Below are 10,020 nucleotides of genomic sequence, written 5' to 3' on the forward strand. Positions count from 1 at the left end.
ATAAATAAAACATGACTGAGATCAAGCAACATTACATATTAATCATACAATGGATGGAGCATAGTTCATTATGTTATTTACTCATATAGTATTATGCTTAAGGATAATGGAGGTAGGAGTGAAGAGCTATCCTTCAAAAATAAAATTTAGGAATGGCATGCAAAAAAGTAATCAACAATAAGATATACCCCAACAAAAAAAGCCCCTCGATACGTAATCATTGTGACACAAGAAGCATGAAATTTTAAGAACAACAAGAGAAAAATAACAATAGGAAATACAATATATTAGCAAATGTCCAATATCAACTAAAGAATAGTAGTCAACGATAATTTGATAACAATAATCCACAAAGCACTCATTATGTGCAAAAGATCTAGACTAAAAGGCACAACAAAAGCAATTTGTCAAGAAATTTGTGGTATGATAAAGATTGCAATTCAACAAAGAGAATTTTGAATATCTTGGGAAAAGAAAAGAAAATAAAAGGGTTTACAAAAGCTATTGACATCTATAAATGAGGAATTAATGCATACAATGAGGAAACAACTTATTTCAATTGAGAAGAATTACCTAGGAGTTTTAATGGAATTGCAATAAAATAGTATAATTGAAAAGAATAATAGCACAAAGTACCAATGGTTGGAATATACAAGACTTTTGTGTGAGATAAACCAAGATAAATAAATTCCCTAGTAATTAATACAATGGATACACTCTTTTCTTCAAAAGTTATCTAGGAAGGAACTAAAAATCTCACAGTGGGCAAAGCATGTGACATTGATGATTTACAAGTAGAATAATTAAAATGGTGCTCAGAAGTCCTCACACTACACATCAAAAGGATATTCAATTAGGTCTTTTATAATCACTTTCTAGAAAATTGAACTATAGTGGCATTATTACTATTTTCAAAAGTGGAGATGTGAAAAATCATCAAACCACTACACTATAATGATTAATCTTCATTTTGGAAAACTTTAAATGGGAGTATAATAGAGTTCAAAATTAGCATTCAAGTAGAAAAGGCAGCAAATAGGGTGAAAGGGTAAGCATGTTTTAGTCAAAAATATTTGGTAGTTGATCATTACATTACTTTTAGACACTTAATTGAAAAAGGTATAGGATAACTTTAGAAGAGTTTCAATAGTTTTATATTGTTTTGTTGACTTCAAGAAGGCATGAACTAAACTTAGGCCTAACCAAAATTTGCGGCATAATTGAAGATTTGGGAATTTCAAGGATGTATAGGGCAATCGCTCATAGCTTATGTGATCAAATTTATGTCAAAAATAGAACAAGGATTGTTAGAATGTTTTGAGAGTAACATTGAGGTCAAACATGGATGTTTGCTATCCCCTACTCTATATACATTGATAAGTTAGAGGAATAAATAAATAAAATTGTGGTGAAAGTTTTCACTTGACCAATTGTGTAATAAAGCTGACTATGTGTGTGGATGGTGTTGTATTAATGAAAAGGCATCACATGATTTAATAGGACACTTGAAAGCTCTAGAATTATTTTGTAAGGAGCTAAGGATCCAAATGAATACTTGGAAACCCAATGTCGTGATCTTTATCTTGAGAAGAGAGAATAAATAAATAAACATTGTATTTGAAGACAACACCTTGCAAGTAGTAATGAATATAAAATTTTGGCCTTGGACTTCACAACAAGTTCAACAAGGAGATTTGTAGGACAAAAAGAATATAAAGGTGATGGAAACCTTTATGCTTATTATAGAACATGTGCAAAAATGACAAATTGTGGGATTAGACAAATAAGAAGATCCTTTACAAATTACTTGTTACACTAGTAGTGACCTATGGGCATGAAGTTTGGGGTAGAAACACATCATTGCTAAAATGGAGGCAAATAGAGAGGTTACAAAAATATCTACTTACAAGTAGTTTCAAAATGAAAACATCATTTTTTATATATGAGATTGTTTTTTATGCCTTACTTTTGGAGGCATTGACTTTGATCTAGATGTTTAAGTTAACTAAATAGAAAAGAGAACATGAAACTACATTGTTGCCCTATGGGAAAAGTTAAATAAAAGGAAGAACACTTTAATGGGGGAAAATAGGGTCCACTAGCTTAAGCATGCAAAACTAGGATTTTGAGCCTATCTTCCCTTTTATTACATTTAGAATACAAAGCCACCAAGAGATAAGTATGATTGACTAACACCTTGCTCAAGAGATTCAATTCAATATCATAATCTTAGGGCTTTTGTTTCTTTGTTGCTTATAAGTGATTGATTGAATGATATGGTAAGCTAGGTTATTAACATCTAAGTCTAAACAAATGATGTTGATTGATCTAGAAAGTGTAAACTTTAGGAATGAAAGGAAAAATATATGGTGGACTTGAAATTGATCCAAAATGGGATGACCTATGTTGTCTTGGCTTTTATGGACCGTCCATATGTGTTTTGGACACTAGGGATTGAATATGAGCTCCTAGGGGTCTGTACCTACTCCAGGACCAAATTTTAGTTGATTTTGGGTGGAATATGGTGCCCCAAGTGATTTAGTCCTAGGCTTTCCTAATGAAAATAGAAATCTGAACCTATGATAGTGTACTAAGATTATTTCTTTGTTGGGATCTAATCTGGACCTGAACCTACACACAAGAAGAGAAAAGTGATGCTTAGGGGCTATATAGGGGCTTGCCTTAGTCAAACCCTAGGTTGGGACTCAACTCTACAATATTGATAAAATGAAATATGCAGAATTTGAAATACTTGAAAGGACACGCTTGAATTAAAATAATTATACCTCCAATTAATGATGTAATTCTCTTAGCATAAGTTCTCCATGTGTTGAGGCAATAACATGATTAAAACGTAAAAAAAATCATAAATAAAACAATTGTTGAAGATGCCTTGAAGAAGCTTGTTTCTCCTTGAATCAAATCTTCTCTCGAAGTCTTGATGATAAGATGCCCATGATATGTGTTCTAAAAATCTATCTAGTTGAGAGAGAGAGAGAGAGAGAGAGAGAGAGAGAGAGAGAGAGAGAGAGAGAGAGAGAGAGAGAGAGGTCTTATATACCTCCACAAGAATTTTAGGGTCTCAAACTCAGACTAGGACAACACGGAAAAATATTTCCCACCTAACCATGATTACCGTTATGTGGTTCAAATTTGAGCCAAAACATTGAGGAGCGGGCCAACTTGATCAACATTCTCCTGGGAGTGGATCAATCTAATCAGCATTCTCCCTCCAATGTAGGCCTAAATTTAAACCCCAAGCCCATAATGATGTGGAGAGTATAGGATTAAATGTAAATTGGTTTATGATGTCGAAGTAAGATATGGAAGGAGACACATGTTAAAATAGGGCCTAGATAGGTGAGGAATGAGGAGATAAAAGAATTAGGGGGCACACCTATGATATAAGGGCCCATGTAAGATTTAATCAAGGGAGGACCGATAATATTAATTACAATTAATAAAAGGTTCTATAATGCTTAGAGGAAAGAGAGATACTAAAATGAGTGCTAGGAGAGGTTGAAATTGGACACCCTAATTAAAGGTGTACAATTTACAATGCTATATTTAGCCTCGACTTTAGCAGAGTTTGATCTTACGATCATACTCATGGTAAAGTAGAAGTGAAGAGATAGAGAATTTGAGATAAAATAAAACTACTAGGAACAAAATAACACCGAGGGATGATCAAGTCCCCAAGATAGGTCCTATCAATCCATACAAGTAACCTTCAAATACACACAAAAGAAACAATGTTAGCACTAAAACACAAGATTCCAAGTCAACTAGTTGAAGAGACCTTGATAATCAAAATGTCTCAACCATTAATATCATTCTCAATATGTTATTAAAAGAGCACATGCAAACTTATAATAAGAACAAGGGTGTACACTAACTGAAGGGAGAACATACCATGATCCAAAACTAGAAAAGTGTGTTATGCTATGGGCTCATGGCAGAGAGAGAGGAGGAGTTGATGGGATATCAAGTTGTATTATGCTAGTCAAATCATCTTAAGAGAGTATTTTGGCACAAATAGATTCAATGGGCTAGCAAGTTTTGTTATTCTGGTCAACTCATCTTGAGAATATGCAAGAAGGAGAAGTCAAATGGTCTAGCAAGTTATGTTATCCTAGTCAACTGATTCCAAGGAAATCTGCTAAAAACGGTGTGAAGGAGAGTCATCAAGCCCTAGCAATTTTTGTTATTCTAGTAGACTCAACCTAAAATATTTGAATAAGGACAACCAAACAAAGTAGGATGTTCATTAGGAAATCCTGTAATATTTGAATCAAGGAGGTTGTACATATATGCCCCCCCTTAAGATGGCAAGATAGAACTATGTTGACATATTAAGGAAAATAAAAATAAAGGATAAACACCTTTAACACCAAGGAGATATCCTCTAAGAAACAATGTACATACAATCCAAGCCAAAGAGGACATGACTCTTGTGCAACAAAGAAGAGATAGTTGTAAAGAGACATTTTGCAACAAGTGTAAAGGGATTGTTTTGAGGGATGCAAAAGAGGAGGAAGAGATCTTTGCTCAAAGGCATCTACCCCTAAGAGGAGATCTTAAACAAAAATAACATCATTGACAAAAATAGGATAAGGATAACAATAATTCACACTTTCCCCATTGCTAGGTAAAGGGATTCTTGATTAAGAAAACACACTTTTGGTCCCAAGCGAGGGTTTTATTTATGATAGACATACACTTTCAAGTAAGTTAGAGGTTGTAATCAAGGATACACACCTCTTGGAAAAAAAGAGAATCCCTGAGAAAAATAAATAATTCTTTGGAATAAAGGACGTCACATGATAAACAAATACCACTCAAACACAAGAAAGTGGTTCCTTCGAAAGATAGGAGATTGAAACACTACCCTTGCCCCCCAAACATGGAGACAAGAATAAGAAAGACTATTATGTTCCTCACAAAGTATGATTGCACTTGAAATTATACCACCATGATTGATAATGATCGCCCAAGAGATAGGATAACAATGTCACATAGTGTGGAGCAACATAGTAGGAACTTAAATGTTATTTAAGAAAAAAGATAATTGAAATACCACTCATTGTCAGTTGTTACATAAATGATCATTATCAATGAATTTTTGAATTTTATGATGCAAAGATTGATAATCATTAGTAGAGTGGTCATGATATTGATGATACATACAAAAAAGGAAGATTTTTAAGATCTTGCCTACATTTCTTTTTTCGTTTGGTTCAGGTAATTGTTAAATTTAGCTGTGAAGCCATTTAAGATCAATGTAACTAAAGGAAAGCAAGACAAGAACCCAAAGATGAACAAAACTCGGCACTCTCCTAGCACTGAACTAGACTCATAATCTAAGCTAGAGTATTATGATTCTCAGTACTTAGCATAAGAAGAGGTGAGGGCTTGTTTATATAGAAAAATATGGGAATTTAAAACCAAGAGGAATAATAACTCCATGTAGCCCAAAATAGGTGGGATTTTTACCTACTTGGTTAATGTCAAATACATGGTTATGCCAACTCATGGAAAGCCAAGAAATGGTTATGGGGAGGCGGCAAATAAATCCAAAAGAGGGTGTGAATGACACATGTGAATGTAGGTTTATGTCACATGTCCTCATTCTAACCATTCTAATATAACCTAAGCAAGTTTAATAATGTGTAGGAAAAATAACTATTCCCTAACATAAGAGAAAATAAAAACCTACACTAAATGGTTGAACAAGTGACAAACTAGGCCCTTTTAAGGCTCCAATGTTAAATTCGGGAACTTTATATTCTCCCACAAAGATGGTGTAAACTCTAATAATCCCCACTCATATTTGAGGAGTTTCTCTTGAGGGGTAGGAGATGGTGTATCAACTTGTATTGATGACGGAATTGAAGAATGTTCCAATTGTAATCAAATTTGTAATTTATGATTGGTTTCAATGGTATACATTATATTGTTATGGATGAACTTGACTTTGCAATGAAGAATTGAAGGGATAGCTTGCATAGCATGAAGCCAAGGCCTACCTAAAAGAAGATTTTAAATAAGGTATCAGGCATGACATGGATAGGTATAGGTAAAGTAACCAGAACTATTGTGATAGGTAAGGTTATGGTACCCAATGATTTTTTAGCAACATTATCAAAGCCACAAATAGAAAGAGAATTAGGTTGAATAAAAGAAGTATCCTCATTAATCTTATTCAACAAATCAATGCTACAAACATTAAGACCAAACCCATTATCAACTAAACTTATTCTAATAGCATTTTTATTAATAAGGACCATAATCATGAGGGGATCATATTGATTTTGAACTTCTAAAGAAGGCAATTCATCTTGGTCATACACAATTTAGTTTTTGTTGATTCATACACTCCAACAAGGTTGTTGCATCATTAGGTCCCATGGGAGGCAGAACAACAGTCTGTTGTAAAGCATCTGGAAGCATAATATGGCATGTGGGTGAAAATTGAATCAAGTCCCAAAGGGATATTGTTTGCAAGACTAGCACGATTTTGTTCAATAAGATTATACTCCTTGCCAACTTGTTGTGAAGGATTGGGGGAGGGGGAGTTGAATAAAAGGTTGAGAAGGGGGAAGAAATTTTGAATCTTGCTTGTTGTTTTGAGTGTTATATGTGTGAACTACTGCATGATAATCAGTTTGTTGAGCACCTTTTGCCACAATCACTGGTTTGTTTTGAGGTTGGAGGACATCTTGACAAAGGTGGACAAAAATCTTAGGCTTCTCACTGCCCAAAAAATGGACGCTATTGACTTGGTTGGGTTCTTTGTTCTCAAATGTTTCATTTTTGGGAGGGAGAGCATCGAGGATATTATCCTCCTTCTCCAAAGTATCTTCATGAGTAAGACAAACTTTAGGAGAGGGACATTAATGGTTCATCTCTAGAGAGGATCTCATTGAAATGAAGAGAAGGTAAAGTGTCATATTAAAGGAATTATTAACCATATCAATCTCCTCTACCACAATATCATCCTCTACCACCAAGGTTCTCTCATGGGGGAGTGAATAATCATATCATTTTTTGATAGTTCATCCCAAATAGGGAGATGATCATCTTATTGCACCAATATGTCTTCATGGATAGGAGGGTCCTTAGGAGAGCACAATGAAACTAATTTATAAAATATACGCATTATGAAACTAATGTAATTGAAAATAAAAACATGTGCTAAGTGTAAGAAACAATATGCAATTTTTTCTTTTTTCTTTTTTTACTAATGCAAGTGCATAAACAAAATTGCATGGAAAGAAATATTTGTGTACTTTAAAAACAAAAACAAAATCAAAAGCAAGATGTAGAACATCGAGTTCACCAAAATGTAATGGGGGGAAATAGGGTTCACTAGCTTAAACATGCAAAACTAGGAATTTGGGCCTATCTTTGCTTTTATTACATTTACAATACAAATCGTCTAAGAGACAAGTATGATTGACTAACACCTTTCTCAAGAGAGTAAATTCAATATCCTACTCTTAGGGATTCTATTCCTTTGTTGCTTATATGTGATTGATTGAATGACTTGATAAACTAGGTGATTAAGATCCAAGTCTAAACAAATGATATTGGTTGATCTAGAGAAAGTGTAAACTTTAGGAATGAAAGGAAAATTATGTAGTGCACCTGTAATTGAGCCAAAATGGGATGATCTATGTCATCTTGGGTTTTCTAGAACTTCCAGATGAGTTCTGGACACCAAGGACTGAATTTGAGCTCTAGGGGTTTGTACGTACTCTTTGCCAAATTTTCGCTAAATCTGGGTGGACTTTGGCACACTAGACATCATAGTCCTAGGACTATGGTTCCCTAAACAACTTAGTCCTAGGTTTTTATGATGAAATTGGAAATCTAAACTTGTGACAGTGTATTGAGATGATTTCTTCTACCATAATCTAATCTAGACTTGGATCTGCACATAAGAAGAGAAAAATGGTGTTTGGGGGTTGTATAGGGGCTTTCCTTAGTCAAACACTCACTTGGGACTCAACCCTACTACATTGCTAAAATGAAATGGAAGTCTAAATTTGAAATACTTGAAAGGAAATGTGTGAATTGAAACAATTATACCTACAATTGATGATGCAATACTCTTAGGATAAATTATCAATGCGTTGATGCAATAACATGATTAAAACATCATGGAATTATAAATAAAACAATGCTCGAAGATGCCTTGAAGTAACTTGTTGCTCCTTGAATCAAATCTACTCTTGAAGTCTTGATGATAAGATGCTCATGGTATGCATTGTTTTAAAAATCTCTCTAGTTGAAAGAGGGAGACAGCGAGAGGCATTATATACCTTATCAAGCATTTTAGGGTTGAAAACTCAGAGCAGACCAACATAGAAAAAAAATTCCCACCTAACCATGTCGACCAATATGTGGTTCAAATTTGAGAAAAAACATTGGGGAGTGGGATAATCTTAATCGACATGCTCCTAGGAGCAAGCCAATTAGATCAACATGCTCCCTCCAATGTGGGCTTAAATTTAAACCTTGGGCCCAGAATGTCAAGGAGAGGCTAGGATTAAATGTAAATTGGGTTATGATGTCAGAGTAAGATACGAAAGGCCACACATGTTAAAATAGGGCCTAGATAGGTGAGGAAAAAGGATATAAAAAATAGAGGGCACACCTATGAGATAAAGGCCCATGTAAGATTTTGGTTATATTTAATTAAGAGAGGACCCACAATATTAACTAAAATGATAATTTAAATTAATAAAAGGTCATATAATGCATAGAGGAATGAGAGATACTAAAATGAGTGCTAGGAGAGTGTGAAATTGGACACCCTAATTAAAGGTGTACAATTTACAACACTACAAGCTCTCGAGTGAAATAAAATGCCATTTGAGAGAGTAAATGGGATGTCAGCATGTGAAAGTTTCTACACACCAACATGGAAACAAAAGATATGTGAGAGAGAAAGTCAAGATGACCATGTGGGTAAAGTGATTTGAGAAAAAAAATGTAAAATATTTCAATCCTACACGTGACCACAAACAAAAGAACTATATAGGAGCATAAATACAATAGAAAAAAATGGTAATAGGTCAACTAAGCACTAGCTTACATTATCTTAGGTACAAGATAGAAGGCAAACATTGCCTAAGGAAGAGTGGTTGATAGAATGCATTGTTTTTGTACTTTGGGGACCTTAATGGAAATGAATTTGCACTATGTTATAGAATGTTGAATTTGCAAAGATGTACAAATCAATTATATTGATATTTTAAATGTTGGCTCCTTAATTACCTTGTTTGAAGACAAAAGAATAACAAAAATTGCAAAATATTTGATTAAAGATTCACAACAAAAAATTCAAGATCAATAAAGAAATAGATGCTCATTAGACTTAATATGAGCTACTCGTCTATTAAAACATATATACATGACACTATCATCTAATATCCTCAAAGTCCATAAACAACTAGATTTCATGAATATCATTAACAAAAATAGATGCCAATTAGACTTAATACAAATAGTCCACCTAATAAAACTTATATGCATGGCATCATCATCTAGGGAGCACCAGTAGCCATGCATGTTCCAATAACCATGCACTCCTTGTGAACACCCCCAGTTACTAACTTTAAATAAACCAAAAAACGATAACTAAAATTCCATAAACAAATTTCAGTTGTACCAATAACTGCTCACTTTTTAGCTTTTTTGCTCCATAATTGGCCCATTTGTTCACGACTATTGGGACATTTATGCACAAGTACTAGGTCATTTGTGCATAAGTATTAATAATTTTAAGTGCATGGTCATTGGGACATCTTTAAGTATATGACAACACTTTGAAATGTGTACTTTTTGACCCTTGAGAGCATAATGTATCCTACAGCGTGCATTGTTGCTATAAAGAAGCTTGGAACAATAGCTATAAGCAATTAAGTTGGATACAAAGACAACTAAAAAAATTGTTGAAATCCGATGTACTGTTTAGGATCTATGGGTGCATGAAGTTAGCTATAACGACTACTA

The sequence above is a fragment of the Cryptomeria japonica genome, chromosome 2 (assembly GCF_030272615.1).
Source record: "Cryptomeria japonica chromosome 2, Sugi_1.0, whole genome shotgun sequence".
Classification (NCBI taxonomy): domain Eukaryota; kingdom Viridiplantae; phylum Streptophyta; class Pinopsida; order Cupressales; family Cupressaceae; genus Cryptomeria; species Cryptomeria japonica.